We start from the raw sequence: 21631 nt of genomic DNA on the forward strand, positions 1-21631 counted from the left end.
AGAGCCACATGACAATGAGGTTGCCAGTTGACACCTTTGTGATGTCAGCAGCCTCAGGAGACTGCCTGGCTGAGGGAGGGAGAGTCCTGCCTCTCCTTCTGGGTGGTGTGGGGGTGTTGTGTGTGTCTCGGTAAGCTGGCTTTCCCCGGGGGAATCAGGGCCCTGCAGCATGGGGGTGGGGGGCCGGTTCACGGTGTGTGTGTGTGTGTGTGTGTGTGTGTGTGTGTGTGTGTACCAGTTCCCAGGGAGGTGTAGTAGAGGATTAGATTAGGGATCCAACCTAAGAGGGACCTTGGCGGTGTTCAGCCCAGCTCCCTTCTATACTGAGGAGCAAAGTGACTTGTTTAAGGTCAGTTCTCAGAGTGGGTCTTTTCCTTGGGGAACGGATTCGGACAGGCGCCAGTTCTTGGTGGGAGAGGAAAGGGGAGCCTCCTTCGAATGAGGGAAGGGAATTCCTCTGATGAGGTGGTGCTCTTAAGATTGCATTCCTAGTGTGCGTACAACCCTTTCTGCATTTGGAATATATGTGCGCTAGTATTTTCAAAAACCTTTAGAGCAAGTATAAGCTACTCCCCTTAACACAAAACTCAAATGTATGAGAAAATATCTGAGTGTGAGGATATGAACTATTTCTTACCCTTACTATTCTCCTGGGACTTTTAAAGTAGCGAGTGCCTCTCTAGAGTTTCTCGTGAGAGTTTATAGTCATTAACTGTTTGAGGGATGATGGGAAAGAGGGTCTTTTGGAGGGAGGGATAGAGGATCTGGAAGCTGAAGAGTTAGGACGCATTATCTACTCCATGGAGGAAGGCATATTGGGCAGAAATGAAGAAAAAGCACCTCAGGAATGAAAATTTATGTTTTGGGGGAAAATAGGATTTCATAGGTAACCTAGCTGTGAATATTCATAAAATAATGCCACTTATATTTAGCTTAGCATAGTGCCTGGCACCTGGTGTGTAATAAATATTTATTGAATGAATGATGCGTGAATGTCTCTGATGGTTTGGTCCCTTTTCGTGTTTCTCTGCCAAGAGAGAAATTAATAAACTCAAGTGGATTTGTGGCTGGTTAGCTAATGCTTGATTATGTTTACTTACTCAGCATTCCTAGGGTGACTGGCCGTGAATTAAGATGATGACTTAGGAGTGTTTACCAAATTGAAAGTGACCTTATTTAAGTAGAAATTTCAAACACTTAAAATAATGACCCAAAGGATGGTTGAACTAATTGAAGCAGGATTTTATTGATGGGGGAGCCACCCTTTCCTTATAATTAAAAAAAAAAAAAAAGTTCCTTGCTAGACCTTACATGAAAGCCTGGGAGAGGAATTTCGCCTGTGAAGGCTATATATGGGGAAGAATTAATTTCTGGGGCGATGGCTTCCCCTGGGGGCCAAGACAAGTTGAGGGTGTGGTTTGGAGGGGGTGTGGTAGGAATGCCACATTCCTTCCCAGTGGGCTGGGTTTGCTTTTTTTTTTTTTTAAGCTTATTCATTTATTTTTAGAGAGAGAGAGAGAGAGGGAGAGAGAGGGCATGAGTGGGGGAGGGGCAGAGAGAGAGGGAGACACAGAATCCCAAGCAGGCTCCACAGGGTCAGCACAGAGCCCAAAGCAGGGCTCGAACTCATGAACCATGAGATCATGACCTGAGCTGAAATCCAGAGTTGGCTGCTTAACTGACTGAGCCACCCAGGTGCCCCCATCCATTTCCTTTTGGGGAGAGATGATGGCTGACTGGTTTGCCAAAGCTTGTGGAGTGATTTTTCTGCCTCTCTCCTTCTTTCTGACTCTTCCTTTCAGGGGAGCTAGCGTGTCCAGGTTTACGCATTTAATTTCTAGCCGCCGCATGTGGATGCACTTTCTCAAGGCAGCAGCCTCTGGCTCAGGCTTTGTTGTTTGGCCATATGATTGCAAGTGCTCTCACTTGGAAAAGACTCGGACAAACAAAGTGCATTAAAAGTTATCAGGGACGCCAGTCAGTTATGTCTCTCTCTCTCTCTCCAGAGCATTGCCATTTTAGCAAAGCCTCATGAATGGTTAAATCGAGAAATAGTCCTTGGCCTGGGGTAGCTGTGTGCTTTGTGGTCCTGAAGTCTGCACGCCCATAGGCTGGTTCCAGCTCTGCCAGGTTAGACCAGATCCCTCAAACGTGGTCCTCGTTTTGAGACTAAATATTTGTTAGATAGAGAATGAGGCCTTTCCCAACTACTTGATCTCAGAACCTTTAAGACAATTTCTCTTCAAGGAACATCTACGAGACTCTTATTTCAGGGATCCTGCTCTGGGAAGTTCTGGACTAGGCTGTTTGCCCTTGGCAGAGTTGCTTAATGTCTCTGTGCTTTATTTTTCTCATCTGTATATTGAGGGCGGTGAACGAGAGAATTTCCAACCCTCCTTAGGACTGCTGAATTCCTACATCATGGGAAGATTTCAGGCCCCACAGGGAGCCACTAGGGGAGGGCCAAGAGAAAGCCTTCCTGTTCCTTCTGATGACCCCCTGTGGCCCCACGTGGTCAGATGGCTGCAGAAATAGAGTCTGCTTGCCCCAGCTTCAGAAGCAGCTGGGTTGCCCTTAGTGTATACAGCTGTTTGCTGAGCCCACCTCTGCCCCTGAGGTGGCCGGGGTGGCTGTCCTTCCAGTAGCACTGGTGGGTATCAGGTGAACTCGGTGAGGAGCATCTGGTCTCAGTGCACACTCACTAGCTGAAACTGCTCTCGGGCCGGCTCCTATTTTTAGCTGTATCTGACAGAGACAGCTTCCCACTTACCGATCCCTCTCGAGTGCCAGTGTGCCTCCCAACAGACTCTCATGATCCAAAAGACAGGTGGGCACAGTCCTTGATGTTATAAAAAGGCAAGGGGGGGGGAGGGTAGAGCAAAGTGGATACAGCCAGGACCCTTGATTTCCATCCCCTCCCAGGGCCTTGGTTTCCTTTCTATAGAACAAGGCAGGATGCTCTCTGAGCACCCGCCCAAGTGTAAGGTTCCATCAAGAGCCAGTCTGTGCAGGGCAAGGACAGATGCTTGAAGCCTTAAGACCCGAGCACCAGGACAGATTCCAGTGACTGCATGGTGCCCGGCACAGGGCAAACAGTTTGTAAATGTTAGCCAGTGCCTGTTCCATCCGACGCCTGGGAGCAAGGGCCGGGGGCAATATAATTTCGGCATACTTGTATTTTCTCAGGAGAAAAATAGAAAGAAATGCCGGTGCCATTTTATTCAGTTAAGACTGCTCATGTGTTCAACTCAGGACTCTCCACAGGGTTAGCAACCTAGCGGCGTAGAAGTCAGTTCTCTGTTCTGCTTCCTGGGCCAGGAATTCAGTGGGTGCAGGTCTAACGAATGCAGAATGCTAAGGACTTTGATGTCAAAGCTGCTTATGGCATCCAGGTCACTCCAGACTTATGACAGTGCTTGTGTCCTATTCAGCAGGGCCGTCGAGGCAGGTATGGGGCTGGGGGCAAGTCCCACGGAAAACAGATTGATGATGAACAGGAAAGACAGCCTGGAAGAGAAAAGAAGTTGTAATATATGCCAGGAAGGTGGGGCCTAAGGGCCAAATATGTCTGTCTGTCTGTCTACCTATAGATAGATTTATCTCTACCTATCTATCCATCCATCTATCATATCTATCATCTATATCTTTATCTGTCATCTATTGATGTATCATCTCTATATCCATCCATCCATCCATGTACCCATCCATCCATCCATCCACCTATCATCTATATCTATCTATCTATCTATCTATCTATCTATCTATCTATCTATCATTTATCTATTAGCTAGCTAGCTAGCTAGCTGTGAGCCTTGGGTCTGTTTTTAGTACCACCTGGTGTGAACTATTTTTGTCTTTCTCCTTCAGGTTGCCTGAGTCCCTGCTCAGGAGATTGGACCTTTACAAGAGTGTAGGCCAGAGGAAATCACTCCAATTGCTGTGTTCCCCAGGGATATCTTTGTTTTCAGCCTCCCCCTACATTATACATTTCTGTAGTATTTATTATCTAGAGGAATCTAAGGGAAGCCCTTGAAATTGCATACCGTTTTGGGGGGATTGGATCACCTTCTCAGCTTATAACAGACTTATATACTAACGCCCAAGGCTAGACTTATAGGTGTAGTAGTCATTATGCCTGAAACCCACACTGTGACTTTGTCTGAGCCCATTGATTTGGGAGGAGACCATGGGAGAGACACCTGTGTTGTGGTATGAGCTTCGGAAGGAGAAACTCCTTGCCAAGTGACTTCAGGCAAACACTTCAGCTTCTATGGACGTGTTTCTTTTTGATAAAATAGGGATGCCAAATAATGCTTCTCCAGGATTGCTATAAAGATTGAGTATCATTTAATATAACCTACCAACTACCCTTTACTATTCACCCTGTCAGGTATGTGATTCTCACAGCAATGCAGCGAGTCATGTGGCATGACCCTATCTTATAAATGAAGAAAAAGAAGCTCTAAGAGGGGCCATTTGTCCAAGGCTACAGAGCTGATGAGTGATGAAGGCAGGATTGGGTCCAAAAAGTTTTATTCCTGAGTGCAAGCTCTTAGTTACTAAGCCAGACCACCACCACTTATGCAAATGCCTCAAAATGCTCATTATTGTTTTTATAGGCTCCATGGAATAAATGTACTATAAAAGTGCCCCTCCGAGGCACTAAATGGTACATTAACTCCAGACCAGCTCAAACCACTATTGTTATGTGATCTATTTACACTTTGGGGTTCCTTGTCTTTCAGAAGGCTTACAACCTTTTCAGCTTTAAAGACTTACATTAACCTTTGAGATTGTTTTGTATAATTGTCTTCCTTTTGCAGGCAAGGAAGCTGAATAGAAAAACAACTTTCCTAAGCTCAAAGAATGAATGGCAAAGCCAGCAACCGTTGACTCGTCGATGCCTGAGGTGACCCATATTTCTGTAATGAGGAATTCCTTCCAAGGCCATCTGGAACATGCTGTATCCATTGGGCAGACCACTGGGCATTTCATACTTTATCAAAGCCCCAGAAGGGGCAGAGCCACTATCATGGAAATCTCTCCATAATCCAGCATGGCTACCCACCTCCTTCCTGCCCTTCAGAACAACCTTTGACACTGAAATTCGAAAGCAGTGGAAGCCTTTGGTGGTCTCTCGGGGGGAATCTGTACTTCACAGAGGCTCTGGGCGGTTAGGAGGAGGACTGAGGGAAATGGAGTCCTGTCTCTCCTTCAGCATTCCTCGCACACAGATTTTCAAGAAAATATGTCATGTGGGAGGTAGAGACAAATGCCATGGGCAAGGTGAAGGGTGTCCCCACAGGGTGTCACATAGAGGGGCCAAGTTGGCGTTTGGCATAGAAATTGAAAAGGAGAGCATGAATCCTGAGGGAGGCAGGTAAGAAGGTCTCAGAGTTTTCCCAGCATCTTTGAAAGGCTGTTTTTTGTTTTTTGTTAATGTTTTATTTATTTTTGAGAGAGCACACACCGGGGAAGGGCAGAGAGAGAGGGGGACAGAGGATCTGAAGTGGGCTCTGTGCTGACAGCGGTGAACCCAATGCGGGGCTTGAACTTATGAACTGTGAGGTCATGACCTGAGCTGAAGTCCGACGCTCAACTGACTGAGCCACCCAGGTGCTTGGGCTCTTGGGTTTTTGGAAGGGCTGCTGTCAGAGGTCAATGGAGTCATGTGGGTGTGTCATTGTCATACTCCCAGAAGGACAATGGGGGGAGGACCACGGAGCTCCTGGGAAGAAAGCTTACTCTACCGTGGGTCTTACAAGGAGCGTCTGTATTTCTGATCAGAGCCCATGAACTCACTCTCCCAGGAGGGTCTTCCCAGCTCTTTACTTCCTGGACAGACTGAAGAAGACACTCTTAAGGCCTGGCCAGAGTCCTAGTGGTGCCAAGCAAGGGGAAGGCAGGTAGCTGAGTGACTGGTTAACGTTGTGATAAATGCTTTCGCTTCTGTCTCCAGGCTGACTCTCAACCTGAGCCCTTCTCCACAAGACCCCAAGTGTCCAAGTATCAGAGGCAGGCTCACTAACCTGTCGTGGGGCTCAAATAGCCCCTGCTTCATGGATCATGCTGTCTACCTTCCTGGAGAGCTTGCTTCGGATAAATGTCTCTCCACTTCCCAAACTAGGAAGGATGGAAAGGTTAGAAAAACCTCAGGGAAAATCCTGGTGCACGCGGCTTGCTGTGTCATTTGGCCACTCGCCTTCACCCCTATCTCAGAGAGAACCCAGCTTACAGCCGCCATGCTTCTGTGTAAAAACGGGCTGCGCTGGGTTCTCTCCGAGATAGATTCTTTTGCTGTTGCCCTAGTAACAGAATTATTAAAGCTCCAGCCTTGGGAGTATTTGTGCCTGGTGAGGTAATGTCTGTCGCATGCAGCCTTTTCATTCCCACCCCCACCCCTCGCCTCAGGCCCTTTGTACCTCACACCTAGGCTCATGGACTGCCTTCCTCCTTGGCCTCCATGCCGCCTGCCCACCCTCCCCACCAGGGTGGCTCCCAGCTGAGCAATACCCTTTCTCAGACTCAGAGACACTGTGTTGGTCGTATTCCCCATCAGCCTGGCATTCTGAGGCTGATGGGGAATTCAGTGGTCCATACCACTTTCCGAAAACCCACAGAGCCCTCTGGGCTTGAGTAGAGCGGGATGTGGTTGCAGTACAGTGACAGGAAGCCACAGGGAGAATGCACCAGGCTAAGGTAGTGACTGGTTCGTTGGGAGGCAACACAGTGTAATAGTTCAGCGTTTGGGCTTTGGAATAAACGGTCTATAAAATGTGATCTCTCTCACAAAATAGCTGTGTGATCTTGGGCAAGTTTCTTTCTTTCTTTTTTTTTTTTTTAAATTTTTTTTGAATGTTTATTTTTGAAGGAGAGAGAGAGACAGAGTGTGAGCAGGGGAGGAGCAGAGAGAGAGGGAGACACAGAATCCAAGGTGGTTTCCAGGCTCTGAGCTGTTAGCACAGAGCCCAACCCAGGGCTCAAACTCATAAACCGTCAGATCATGAGCCGAAGTCAGTCACTTAACCGATTGAGCCACCCAGGCACTCTAATCTTGGGCAAGTTTCTTAACTCAAGTCTCAGTTTCCCCAGATGCAAAGCAGAGATAATGATAGTACCTTCCTTGTGAGGGTTTTGCTGCCCAATTAAAGATCTTGTAAAATGCTTGGCTTAGTATCTTTGAACGTAGAATCACACCGGAAGTGCTGGCTGTGATGGTCAAGATGGTGGAGAAAGGGGGAAGGGCGGCCGTGTGACAAGTGGAAGAGAGAGCGGTGCCCCGTTTTGGCCAGTGGGTAGGAGTCATGCAGGTAGAGAGACCAGGTGCAGAAGGAACCCGTTTGTAAGAACAGATCACATTTTTGCTTTGGGTCTTCTTGAATGGAAAGTGTCACCGTTCACTTTTCCTGATTGGCACTGAATGCCAGGCACTCTGCTAAGCACATTCCATGCATCATTTCTTCTAGAATTCCCCCTCCCCACTGCAGCCCCCTGAGATAAGGCTTAGTAACACAGGGCAAGGTTAAGTAGCTTGACGCGTTGTTGAGCAGAAGATCTGGGATTTGAACCCAGGTCTGTGTGCCTCCAGCAGTGCACTCTATAAGCTGCCTTGACTGGATATCTTGACTGGAGTTAGGAAGTCGGTCCATGTGCGTGTGTGCACCCATGTGCACACACTTTTAAAGCTAACATGGTCTTAGGGGGCGCATAATGGTTTGCAATGCTTCCTGCCTAGGCAGCGGTCTGCCTCTTCATCTGGGGTCGCTGTGTGTAAATTTGGCCCCTAGACTTGGGGACTTCTTTTACAACAGGTGCTCTCCTGCGCTTGTGCTCAGAGTCGGTGACTCAGTGCTCAACTCTCACCCAGTCTTCCTGCCTCATTCTCAATCCCCCCACATGGCATCCTGGTCTTGAGAAGTGCATTAGCATCTCTGAACCTCAGTTTCCTCCTCCGAACAACTTAAGCAGTTAGAGAATTGCAGGAAGCATCAAAAGAGACAGAGTTTTCTTGAGGAAAAGTGCTGTTTCCGATTTCTCACCAGTCCCAGTGCCTGGGCCAGCGCTGGGCATATACTGGGTGCTCTCTGGTTTCTGAACGAATACATGCCCAACTTACTGCTTATGCTGATATGTATGGTGCAGGGTCCACCCCTGTTTTTGACTCTACTGAGATTGCTTCCTTTTCTACTTGTCCTGCTGTCCTGAATGGTTACCCCAATTTTAGTGCTTTAGGGCTGACTTTCTTTAAAGTTTTGGAATCAGCTAAACCACAATGGCAGAACTGGGTTACAGCGCTGGTGTTGGGTGTTGCTCATATATGTGACGGGGATGGGGAGGGGGTGGGAGGTAGCAGGTGTGGAGGGACAAGGGTGTAGACTGGATCCTATTTCCTCCACAGACTTTTTTCGTAATTGAACGTATGAATTTACATGCAGTAAATGGAACCCAGGTGCTATGGTTGAATCTTAAAGGCCAGTGTGATGGTATTAGGAGGTGAGGCCTCTGGGGGGAGGTTAGGTTGTGAAGATAAAGCCTCATGAATGTGATTAATGCCTCATAACGGAGGACCTCAGAGAGCTCCCAACCCCTTCTGCCCTGTGAGGATACAAGAAGTTGGAGACCCAGAAAAGGGCCCTCGCTCAGTCATGCCACCACCTTGACCTTGGACTTCCAGCTCCCAGAACTGTGAGAAATAAATTTCTGTTGTTTACAAGACGCCCGGGCTGTCGCATTTTGTTACAGCAGCCTGAACAGACGGCAGGGTACAATGAGTTGGTTTTTAACAGTTTTCTGTTCTTTTAATAACAATACTTCAACATGACAAATTTCAAATATTTTCCCCCTTCTTTCCAGGTATTTACACTTTCAGTAACCTGCATATGGATCCCACTGCTATTTAATTAAGACTTAAACCTATAAAGATGCACATTTAATACTCAGAGTAAACCCTTGACTTGTTTCCTTTGAAGATAAGCAGGTGAGATACCTTCTTGAACTCAGATTTCTGAGATAATTAAGATTAGTTGCCATAGAGAGAGAGACAGAAACGCATTAAAATGTATCATACTTTTCGTGTTTAGGAAACTCACTTAGTTAAATATTCAGGGCCATTAAATCTACCCAGACCCAGATACCTATTAATCTGCTGGCCACACAGCCTCCAGAGTGATCTGTCTTTGTCAGGAAAGCCTTCTAATTGCTCTGTTCCTCTGCGCGGAAACTTCTAATGGCTCACCATTGTCCTGTGTACAGATGATGTTCCCGACCCTCAGGGCCTGACCCAGCCTCCTTTCCCCAGCTCATTTGCTACTCCCTAGCCTCATAGGTGCCTGCTGGCCCCCGCTGGCCCCTGCAGTGTGCCAGTTCTCTCTATATTATATACACTTTGGGTCCTCTGTCTTGTCCTCTTGTGACTTTACGAGGTCCCGCTCACTCTGTAGGTACCCACTTCAAATTCCACATCCAGGTTAAATGCTGGGCCTCTAGATTCCTCCAGACAGAACTACCCTAGGCTTTCTTGGACTTTGTACCTGTATGACAATTCTCATTATAATGTACCATAATTATGCATTCCCCACCCACCCCCCTCCCAGACTGAGAGCACCTTGGGGCCCAGAGACAAATTCATTATATGAATATGTAGAATGCCTTATATGAATGTGGAGATTCATATACTATCTAGCTTATAGTAGGTCCTGCATTACTCTTGTTGGAGGAAATTAAGTTGATGGCATTACATGGTCAGTTAATAGTGTGTGTTAGGATGTTATAGAGATTTTTTCAAGGAATGAATTATGTGACCCAGCTTTTTCTGTGGTGCCCCGTATGAAAGCTCCAGAGAGTGTGTGTGTGTGTGTGCATGCGTGTGTGCGTTCGTGTTTTAATGTTTATTTTTGAGAGAGAGAGAGAGAAAGAGAGAGAGAGAGTAGGGGAGGGGCAGAGAGAAGGGAACAGTTTGGCCCCTTGCTGACAACACAGAGCCTGATGCACGCTCAAACTCAAGAACCATGAGATCAGGACCTGAGTTGAAGTTGGACGCTTAACCGACTGAGCCACGCAGGTGCCCCCGTTCTCTCTCCACTGATGTTTACATTGTTACCAGTTTTCTGTGGGTAAACAGTGCCATAGTGAGCGAACTTGGCAGTGGTCCTTGATAAGGCCATCATAGGGACCTGTTTAGAGAATTGTGCCCTTGAAGCACATGGCTTGTGGAGAGCACCATTTTCACACATTTAAATGACTATTAGGGAGTCAGAGTTTAAGAGAAGGAAAGCCCTTTTGAAACCGCTAGTCCCAGTCACTGCTTCTGTGGGCAGGAAAGCAAACTTGTCCAAGGTCACGTGGCCCTTTGGACACAGCTGATGTTAGGACACAATCTCTTGACTCTCAGTCCATGCTTGGCAGAACTGCCTGTGGTGTGCCCAGGCACTTCCAGTGGTCAACTCCCCCAAATTGGCTGAGCTGCACGATGTGAACATAGCTCTTGATTGGAGGACGTGAGGTGTAAATGAATGAGCAAAGATTTGGGGCCAAGCTGACCTGAAGTGAATCCTGTCTCCAGCTCTTACAGTACTTGACTCTGAACCTTGATATCCCCACATGACAAAAAACACTTGTCACAGGTGGCGTGGTGGTGTAAACCCCCTGCCCCACCCTGCCCAGTGCAGATGCTACGTGGGAACTCCCTTCCTCCCACCTGCTTCTCCTTCTTCCTTCCAATGTAGTTGTTAGGAGAAGCAAATCGGCAAAAAAATTTTTTTAAAGCTCACTTATTTATTTTGTGTGTGAGAGAGAGAATGCAAGTTGGGGAGACACAGAGGGAGAGAAAGAGTCCCAAGCAGGCTCCATGCGGTCAGTGCGGAGCCCGATGAGGGGATGAACTCATGAACTGTGAGATCACGACCTGAGCCAGAATCAAGAGTTGGGGGCTTAACTAACTGAGCCACCCGGGAGCATCCCCCACCCCAGAAAGTTTTTCATAAACCTTCAAGGAAGCAAAGGCTTCAGAGAGCAAACCAAAAACAGTGTTCTGTGTGGATACATGTAATTTCAAGCTTTATTTTGTTCTGAAAATAATGTCCTAACTCAGATGTTTCTAAGCAAACTACGAATATATTAGAGACATCACTCTCAGAAGATGTGTGGTGATAAGACTGAGAACGATTAGGGAAAACAGAAATCCTTTGATAATCCTCATTTTAAAATAAAACTCTGTTTTTTCTGAGTATAAAACCTTTTTTCCCCCAATTATGATATGTTTTGCAAAAACATGGAAAGTACAGAAAAGTATGAAGAAGAAAGTAAAAGTAATGCATAATTCCATAGGCACTATTAGCCTTTTGATGAGCTTCCAGGCTTTTTTCCTGTGCAGATTGTGATATGTGCCACTCGAATGTCCCTTTGCTAGAGAGCTGGTGAGCTGCTTCGGAAGTGGCCTCAGCTTTTGAAGCAAAGTCCTAGTTTCTAGAGCTGGCCCCAGACGGTGACTGAGCAAGGCTGCTTCATAGGAGCCTATCTAGTTTTCAGACAGTTTCTCCTCAGATGGCTGTTGGCTTTTTATTTGGCTTTGGGACATATAAAAGTTTTACATTTTTAAAAAAATATTTATTATTATTATTATTATTACTATTCTTTTTTTTTAGAGAGCGAGAGTGAGTGAGGGAGGGGCAAAGGGAGAGGAAGACAGAATCTCAAGCAGGATCCACACCCAGTGCAAAGCCTGATGCAGGGCTCAATCCCAGGACCCCAGGATCACGACTTGAGCCGAAATCGAGAGTGGGATGCTCAACCGACTGAACCACCCAGGTGCCCCAAAAGTTTTACATTTTTATGTAGACTAATCTAATGTTTCATTTTTTTAAATTTCTTCCAGTGTTTTTATGCCTAAAAAATCTTTCTTCATCCAGAGATCAGGCAAAATCTTCATTTTTTTCCCCTTTTGTTCATAGTTTTATTTGTTAAGTCTTTAATCTGTCCAATATTTATTTTGTTTTATGGTGTCAGGTGAAGAATCTAGAAGGAGCTCATTTAAAATAGTTTTCTGGGCCCCACTTATTGACCAAAGGCAAGTTACTTAATCTGTTTTAACATCCATTTCTTTATTCACAGAGGGTAAAGGAAATCCTACTTCGCAGGGTTAGGTTGAAGAAGAAAACAGGTCATGGATATGAAAGCATTTTATAAATGCCATAGGAGTGTTGGTTTTTGCAGTTGTTTTTAAGTGAGAAAATCATGTGTGAATGCTTGTTTGGTCTGGTCTTGTTCCAGTCCACTTATGAAAACAACACTGACAGGGCTGGCTCCGAAGATCCCAACAAACCCAAGACTACTGGACCCATAGAGAGGTTGTAGGGTGCCACAGAGGAGTTCAAACGTAGGCTGTTTATAATACGTATGATTCAAGGGCCCATATGTTTATGGGTACGGAGCAAAGGAGAATTCATTCTATATTGGGGTGGGGGTGCTGATTCATCAGGGAAAGTGGCCAAAGCCTTTCATGAGTAGTGTCTGATGAGGGGAAACAGTTATTTGTCTCTGGAGTCCTGAAGGACCACAGAACGGTTGGGATTTCAGGAATTATTTGAATGATAGGAGACACATGGCCTGGCATGTTGAGAGGGAGGGTTTTCCAGCCATGCTGTGCTGTTTTGGAGCTGGCCTGGGGGCTGGTCGAAGTCAGACTCAGAAGGGTGAGTTGGACTGTGTTATCTTGGTGTGGCCACGATTTTCTCTCCTCATTTAGACAAGAAGAGAGATCTCTTATTTCTCATCGGAGGGAGATACAAAAGAAGGTTGCTGGCAGATAGAGAGCCAATTCTTAATTACTGAGAGGAGAGGCTAGCTGAAGACCTAACATCCTAAGGAAGGCTCTCCAGATGTAAGCATTTCACCTCCAAATTATTTATTGACTTGCTTTCTTCTTTCCTCTCTTTTCAAACCTACCAGCATGTTTCAAATGTGTTTAATTACAAGAGGTCTGGAGTCTGATGGAGCCCCTAAAAGGATACTGTCCCTAAAAACTGGTAGCAGAGAGAGAAGTGTGGAAGAAGGAAAATAAGACGAAAATACGTTCTTCGAAGTTAGGAGTTCTGTCTCCTTCATTTTTGAGTGATTTAGGGAGTTTCGTACAGAGAGCAGGAAGCAGTGGGTGTACAAGATGTACTGGTTGGTTGAATTAGGGAGAGAACAGACCAGGGAAACACCCTTTGGTTAGTCAAGAGTTAACACGGTTCTCTTGAAGAGAGTAATTGGCGGTGGCTGAGTTATAGTAACACTGCACATTCCCTGCTAAGTGCACATTTCCTGTTCAGGACGTGGATTTGATGGGGCCTTTTAAAAGTAGGTGACTTAGGCAGTTCTTTTTATTGGGGGGAAAATCAAGATAATATGGTCTGGCTTTGGAACCTAATTTCCCATTATTCCTCATCAAGGGCCTTCATCCAAGCCACGCACGTTTACTCGTGATTCTCCAAATCTAAACAGACTGCACAGATCCTGCCTCTGAACCTTTGTTTATATTGTTCCTTCCAAAGGCTGCACCCTGTCCTCTCCCCTCTCCTGAGATCCTACTCTCCTTCAAGACCTGAGTCTAGCTTCTTTTTTTTTTTTTAATATTTGTTTGTTCATTTTGGGGGGGGGGGGTGCGTGGGGAGGGGCTGAGAGAGAGAGAATCCCAAGCAGGTTCCTCACTGTCAGCACAGATCCCCGCGCGGTGCTTGAACTCACAAACCGTGAGATCATGACCTGAGCTGAAATTAAGACCGGGTTGTTTAACTGACTGAGCCACCCAGGCGCCCCTAGCATCGTTTGCAAAGCTGCCTCAAAAGCCCTTCCAACTTTCCTCCTTTTCCTGCACTCTCTCCCTCTCTGATTTTCTCCTCTCACTGTTAATGTGTATGTAATTTATTTGCACTCATATTCTCTGATGCAAAGTTAGTGTTTTATATGCATACATTTGAATCTTCAATTAGATAATATATTTCTTATTGTCTGAGACCTAGTTTTCTATTTCCTTATTATCTACCCCCCTCCCCCCCCATAGTGCTTAGTATAAATCTGCCCGCAGACCAGGTAGCAAAAAGTTATTTGATAGTTTGATGATTTCAGAAGATTCCATGATGCTCACCCCCAGGTAAATTATCTTTGTGATGCTAACAAGGCAGGAACAAAGACAAAGTTTGATTTAGGCCAGCACGTGGAGCATACTGTCAAGGGAAACGAAATAGTTGCCATGAGGGTACATCAGCTACTGGTCAGTCTTTCTCTTTCTGAATTCTACTGGAAAGTCTGGCTTCCTGGATGAAAAGCAACTGAGGCATGACCCTGTCCTCTGTGCACAGGCCAAGCATGGGAGACAATAAGGATACCGATGACTAAAAGACAGCATGGTAAATTGGATAGAGGGATATAGAGAGGGTTATGGGAGTCCAGAGAGAGGGCATCCAAATGAAGCTGGGTTAAGCCATCAGGGAAGACTTCCTGGAGGATGCAGTGCTTGACCTAAGTTTGGATACAAAAGAAAGGAAAAGATTTCGAACACCATCACAGTCCAGGTCAGGAAAGGGTGTGCGGGGAAATTTAGAAAGGGAACTTTTCTAAGATCAAGTTATTTTACAAAGAAGCAGCACTGGGAAATCAAGGGAATTTAATTACAACTGCCTCACGAGCAGGATTTGAAAAGGAGTGGGAAGCTCATGGAAACCTTAATTGCTGAGAAAAGTTAAGAGGAGAAATATGACAGAAGTAATAGGTCTGTATGTATGTCATGTCTGATTTGTCATTTTTCTAGACAGGCACTCTGCCTCCTGCCTTCTAGGTTAGAGGAAAAAAAGATCCTTCGGCTGCTAAGGTGAAGATAGCATTTAGGATGCAGAAATGGGACTTGGAAGTACTCCTGATTCCTTTTAGGGAAGAAAAGGTCCATCTCGGCTTACCTCATTGCTAAGAAGAATAATAAGCATTTGTTCAGCGATAATAATGCGTGAGGTGCCTGAAAGAGCCCTGAATCAGGCTAAATAATTTCTTCCTTCCTTTAGAAAATAAAAAACAGCTTGCCCGATTTCTCTTCCAATTTGTTCTTGTGGCTTTCCATTCCTTTGGAAATCCGGAGGATGCCTATTTTATGAGCTTTTGTGGACCAGCCCTTCGATACTCAGGGAGGGTGTCCTTGTGTGCATTAAGCTGGGTCTTTAAGATTAATGCAATATGCAGGAACATGTGATCAATGATATGGCATTAGCAACTTTTACTTTGGCAAGTGGCTGCATGTTGAAGGCATCTGGAAAAATTGTAAATCACAGCATGACCAGAGCATCAGCCACAGACATCAAGACAGGGGAATGGCCAAGTGAGAAGGATGGACCTAGAGCCTCCTGGGTTGTCCACACAGGTATTGCTAGAGACAGAGAAGGATGTAAGGATGTCCCAGCATAGAGGGGCTAGAGGACACAAATCTGTTGGTACCCATAAAGGGAATCAATATGGAGAAGAGTCTCCATACACAGGTAGAAGGGTAGATTAGACAATCTCCAAGGTTCTGTCCAACTCAAATTTTGATTCCATGACTCTCTAAATAAGGACTTAATGAGTTTTTTCAATAGGCTCTAATATCTCATAGACCAATGGAGTCCTTGGCTACACACACACACACACACACACACACACACACATAAATTATATACAATGTAACTATATAATATACTAAAATATATTAAAAATATAAATATATTATGTTTGATTCATATATAAAATGTATATATATTATATAATTATTAAAGCTCAGAAAGATATATATTTATATATAATATATAAATATATATAATATCACTATATAACATACAAATATACATATAAAGTATATAAATATATAATTAAATAGTATATAATTATATAAACATAATTATATAATATATATAATTTTCATGAGCTTTAATACTTTATATTTGTGTAGTACTTAACAGTTTGTGGGGATTTAATCTCACAGACTCTATTGGTTATCTGTTGCCACAATGATGCCACATAACAAAGAGCTCTGCAATGTCAGTGCCATACGACAACAAGTGTTTATTGCTCACATGTCTGTAGCTTTGCGGTCTTGTCTAGGCTTGCTCACATAGCTGGACATTGGCTGGCTGTCGGTTGATCTAGGATGGCCTCAAGCTGAGGTGACTTGGGTGTCTCCTAGCTTTCAACAAGCTAACCCAGACATGTCCTCCTGTGGCAGAGAGGGTGATAGAAGAGGCAAAAGAGAGCAAGCGGAAACTTGCAAGGCCTCATTTACTCCTATACTGGCCAGAGGAAGTCACAGGGCTGAACTCGGTGTCAAGGTGTGGGGGACTGTGCTCCATTCTTTTTGTTAGAGCAGCTGCAGAATCACCTAGGAAAGGCTGTAGATATAGGTGAAGTAGCAATCTACCACACAGATGTGGCCTTGCTTAATCCTGTCGGTGTCATCCTTTACCCTGGTATTATTCCTGCTTTTACAGATTAAAACATGGACACCAAAGAGGTCAGCAACTTATACGAGGCCACATGGATCATAGGAGCTGGAATATTGGCTTTCCTGCTATAAAATCAAGGCACTTTCTGTTGTTCTACACCATGCTTAATTAAAAGCATGAATCCCAGGAGTGTTGTCAGGGACTTCCTAGAGGTAGACTGGTAAAGTGTGAGGCCCTCAATGTTGCGTGAGTTGCAGAATACACAAACTTTTACTTATCTGTTCTAATCCTTCTATGTAAAATATGATACTTTAACAAAATAATATATGGACCCAAGGAATTTACTAGTCATCTAAACATTAGTTTCTTTGTAACTAGATAGTTACTTCATGTATTTGTCAGAGTAGGCTAAATGCTGTGACTAAGTACCCCTAAATCTTAGTGATGTAGGAAAAAGTTTATTTCTTGCTCATATTGGCCAGAACTCTGGCACATAGCCACATCTAATAATAAAGAAGGCTGGTAAATATAATATAACTGTATGGAGAAAAGAGGATATTGATAAATACTTAGCAAGACTCAAAGGAATGGACCATAGTATAGGTAAGTTTTGCAGGGAGACTAGGAGGTATGTGGTAGGTGATGGAAGACGTAACAAAGGAAGATGGGACAGAAAAGCCCATAGCTTGAGACTCTATCCAAGGAAATGTGTAGACCATTGGATCTAAGACATTTTGCACAAATATACTCTCTTGTCAGTAGGTGGGATGACAATTAGGAATTTAAGAATTTAAATCTGATTATGTCACTCCTCTGCTTAAAAGCCTTCAATGTTTACCCTAAGAATAGACGGTTGATGTGTGTTACACAGTCTTCCAAAATGTATCCTCTGTCTCTCCAGCCTTATCTGCTATACCTTCCCATTCACTTTTTTTTTTTTTAATGTGAGGATCTCTCATCTATAGGCCATTAATCATGCTATTTCTTCCATCTGTTCAGAATCTTCTTTTCTGAAACCCCCTTCTCAACCATTCTTTTTCTGGCTGAGACCTACTCATTTGTCAGTTCTCAGCTTAAAAATTACACCCTCCCAACAACCAAAGGTAGGTCCAAAATTAAAACACCAAACCACAGACCTAAGAACCTGAGAGAACACCAACAGAGAACACCAAACAGCATAAATACCAAAACACAAACACATCTATACATATCATTCAAAATATTAAAAGCCAAGAGATATTATTTTTTTAGATGTTTATTTATTTTTGAGAGAGAGAGAGAGAGAGAGAGAGAGAGAGAGAGAGAGAGAGAGCAAGCAGGGGAGGAGCAGAGAGAGGGAGACAGAATCCCAAGGAGGATCCAGGCTTTAGCACAGAGCCTGATACAGGGCTCAAACCCACAAACTGTGAGATCATGACCTGAACTGAAACCAAGAGTTGAATGCTTTACTGACTGACCTACTCAGGCACCTCAAGCCAAGAGATATTCTTGAAGGCCCCTGAGAAAAAAAAGACACGTTGCACTTAGATAACAGTTATGGCAGACTTCTCATCACAAACTATACAAGCCAGAAGACAATGGAGTAGCATTCTTACATTTCTGAAAGAAGAAAATGTCAACCCAGAATTCCATACCCAGCAAAAATATCTTTTGAAGATTAGGAAGAAATAAAAAAATCTCATTGGACAAATAAAAACTGAACTAATTTACTTTTAGCAGACTTAGAAGTACAATAAATGTTAAAGGAATTTCCTCAAGAAAATAAAAATGATACCAGACAGACTCTTGGATCTACACAAAGAAATGAAGAGCACTGGAAATGGAATAAATGAAGATAAATTTAAATGCATTATTTCTTCAAATATTTTTCTGCCATGTTTTCTTCTTCTGGGATCCCAAATATATGCATATTAGACTCTTCGATATTGTCCCACAGTTCTTGGGTGCCTTTTTTTTTTTTTTTTTTTTTGGCTCTTTTTTCCTTTGGGTTTTCCTTTGGGTAATTTCTATTGACCTATCTTTAAACTTACTTATTAATTCCCTTATTCATTTCAAGTCTATGATGTGCCCATTGGAAACATTCTTTATCTCTGTGACTATGGTTTTCATTTCTAGCATTTTCATTTGATTCTTTTTTACAGTTTCTCTCTCTTAGTGGAAGTTACCCATCTCATCATGTATGTTTTTCATTTTTTCCACTAGAGCCTTTTACCATAATAATCATAAGTATTTAAAAATTCCCTGTTTGGTGGTTCTGACATGTGTGTCACATCTGAGTCTGGTTCTATGGATTGCTTTGCCTCTTGACAATGTTTTTGTTGTTCTTGTTTCCTTGCATACCTTGTAATTTTTTGATGAAAGCCAGACATCTTGTCTAGGGTATTAGAGACTGAGTTAAATAGTTGTTACCCCTGGAAATGGACATTTTTTCCTATTCTTAGCATTTAGTGTGGAGGGTTGAATCAGCCTAATTAAGAGTTGGAAACCAGTTTGGGATTTGTCGTTGCTATGGTTACTTTAATTATAACACAGTTTTAAACTCCTTTGGTGTTGGGCGCCTGGATGGCTCAGCCGGTTAAGTGTCTGACCAGTTTAGGTCATGATCTTGTGGTCCATGAGTTCGAGTCCTGTGCCAGGCTCTGTGCTGCCAGCTCAGAGTCAGGAGCCTGCTTCAGATTCTGTGTCTCCCTATGTCTCTGCCTCTCTCTCTGTCTCAAAAATAAATAAAAACATTAAAAATTTTTAAATTTCTCTGGTGTTTAGGGTGGTGGCTGGTTTGTTGGAAGGTTTTCTCCCCACGGTGTCTGCTCTACCTTTGGGTGTAGATCTTCCTTTTGCCCTGTGCTTCCATGGGGTTTCTCACCATGATTTTGCACCTCTTTCAGCAGTAGAGTACTATCAGTAGTTACTAGATGCTTATTAGCCTGGTGGGGGGTGGGGAGCATTCTCTGAAGTTCTGATTAAGTCTCCATTGTAGCCAGGTCTTGTGTCTCTACATCTTGGAGGTGGTGCTTTCTTAGTGGTTTTCCTTTACCTTTAACTATAGGTCTGGGTCCAGAACATATTCCTGCTCCTTCCCAAGACTATAGAGCTGCTCCCCTGCCTTTCCCCAGCTACAATAGCTTTTCACCAGTGTCCTAGGATTGACAGGGTTTGTTGCCCTTCTGCCAATATTTCCAAGCTAGATTTGATAGGAGATAAGAATCTAAGTGGAATTTCAGACATTTCCCACAGTGTCTGCTACTTCTTTCTCCCAGGCCTGCAGCGCATAGGATGCTGCCTGAAGACTCGTGTCCTATTCTCCATATTTTTTGTGTATCCTTTCAACGTTTATTTATTTTTTGGGACAGAGAGAGACAGAGCATGAATGGGGGAGGGGCAGAGAGAGAGGGAGACACAGAATCGGAAACAGGCTCCAGGCTCTGAGCCATCAGCCCAGAGCCCGACGCGGGGCTCGAACTCACGGACCGCGAGATCGTGACCTGGCTGAAGTCGGAGGCTCAACCGACTGCGCCACCCAGGCGCCCCTCTTTTTTGTGTATCCTTAATGAGGTCTGTGGAGGAAAACCTGTTAGAGGGTGTGAATTTGCCTTTGTCTGTGTCCCAAGGGTTTCTATAGCCTCTTGCTGGTCTAAGCTCAGCCTTTAGCAATTTGTTGAAATTTTTGTTGATTTTTATTCTTTGTTTATATATTTATTTTTGAGAGAGAGAGAGAGCGAGAGAGCGAGCACATGAACTGGAGAGGGACAGAGAGAGAGGGAGTGAGAGAATTCCAAGCAGGCTCCATGTTCTCAGTGCAGAGCCTGACATGGGGCTCAATCACATGAACCACGAAATCATGACCTGACCTAAAATCAAGAGTCTGATGCTTAACAGACTGACCCACACAGGTGTGCCAATTTGTTGAAATTTTTAGCTGAATTCGTCTTATCTGGGTCCAGCGGCATTGGCCCCAGGTAATCAAGTGCTTATATTTGTCTCTCTCTGGAGGTTCCTGTAGTTTCCTTGGGTTTGGGGTTAGCTGACTGTCTTTCAGTCCCAGATCTCTGATGGGTCAAGAAAGGTGAATTTGCAGATTATTCAACTTTTCTTTTTCTTGGTGTAATGGTAGGAGTGATGTTCTTTCCAGTTTTCTACATCCTAAGTGGGAAGCTAACACATAATTCTTAAAACATTTGTGTATCAATTTTTCCATTTTTCAAGAGTATAGAACAGTATTTATTATAGTATCATTTCCAGACCATCAGTATCAGAGTGTTAAGGCTTATTAAAAATGCTGATTATGGAGCCACACTCTAGGCTTATAAATCTGAAAATCTAAGGGCATTCATTTTACCAAGCTCCCCAGGTGATTCTCATGCATTTTTTTAAAAAGTTTATTTATTTTGAGAGAGAGAGAGAGACAGAGAGAGAGGAGGGGTAGAGAGAGAGGGAAACAGAGAATCCCAAGTAGGCTGTGTGGGGCTCGAACCCACGAAACTGTGAGATCATGACCTGAACTGAAACCAAGAGTCGGATGCTTAACCCACTGAGCCACCCAGGTGCCCCATCTCATGCATTTTGAAATTTGAAAATGGTTGGATTCACAATTAGCTGTGAACATTTATTGGCACTTATTATAGTGCACCCGGCATATTACAAAGATTATCTTACTTAATCTCACAACAAACCTATGATATAGGCACTTTTATCATCCTTTTTTTTTCTAAAATTTTTAATGTTTATTTTTGAGAGAGAGAGGCGCGTGCGAGTAGAGGAAGGGAAGAGAGAGAGGGAGACACAGAATCCAAAGCAGGCTCCAGGCTCTGAGCTGTCAGCACAGGGCCTGACAGGGGGCTTGAACTTGTAGACTGTGAGATCATGACCTGAGCCGAAGCCGGGTGCTGAGCCACCCAGGCGCCCCTATCTTCCTTCCTTATACACTATGCAGCTGGGTCTCAAAGAGGATAATTAGCTTATCCAAGGTAACACAGCTGGGATACAGCAGGGGTGGAATTTGAACTCAGATGGTCTGATTCTGAAGCCCCAGATCTTTTTAAACATTGAGCTATAATTCACATTTCTATCTTTTAAAGCGTACCATCAGTGGTTTTTATTATATTTACAAGATGATACAATCATCACCACTCTCTAATGGCACATTTTATTTTCATCGCCCCCCCCCAAAAGCAATTTGGTACCTGCTAGCAGGC

At 44.1% G+C, this 21631-nt stretch overlaps 1 long non-coding RNA gene across 2 annotated transcripts; it reads left to right on the top strand.

Annotated features, from left to right (window-relative positions):
* The first annotated feature begins 44 nt into the window (after window positions 1–44).
* On the top strand, window positions 45–11683 carry LOC121020908 (uncharacterized). 2 transcript variants are annotated; one of them, XR_005786354.1, is made up of 5 exons: window positions 45–130; window positions 4824–4909; window positions 5960–6140; window positions 8854–8977; window positions 11643–11683. It is a non-coding gene; the product is annotated as an uncharacterized LOC121020908 (long non-coding RNA). The 2 variants fall into 2 exon arrangements; XR_005786355.1 differs by lacking the exon at window positions 5960–6140.
* Window positions 11684–21631: the final 9948 nt, after the last annotated feature.

The sequence above is a fragment of the Herpailurus yagouaroundi genome, unplaced genomic scaffold (assembly GCF_014898765.1).
Source record: "Herpailurus yagouaroundi ecotype Mexico unplaced genomic scaffold, PumYag 253, whole genome shotgun sequence".
Taxonomy (NCBI): Eukaryota; Metazoa; Chordata; class Mammalia; order Carnivora; family Felidae; genus Herpailurus; species Herpailurus yagouaroundi.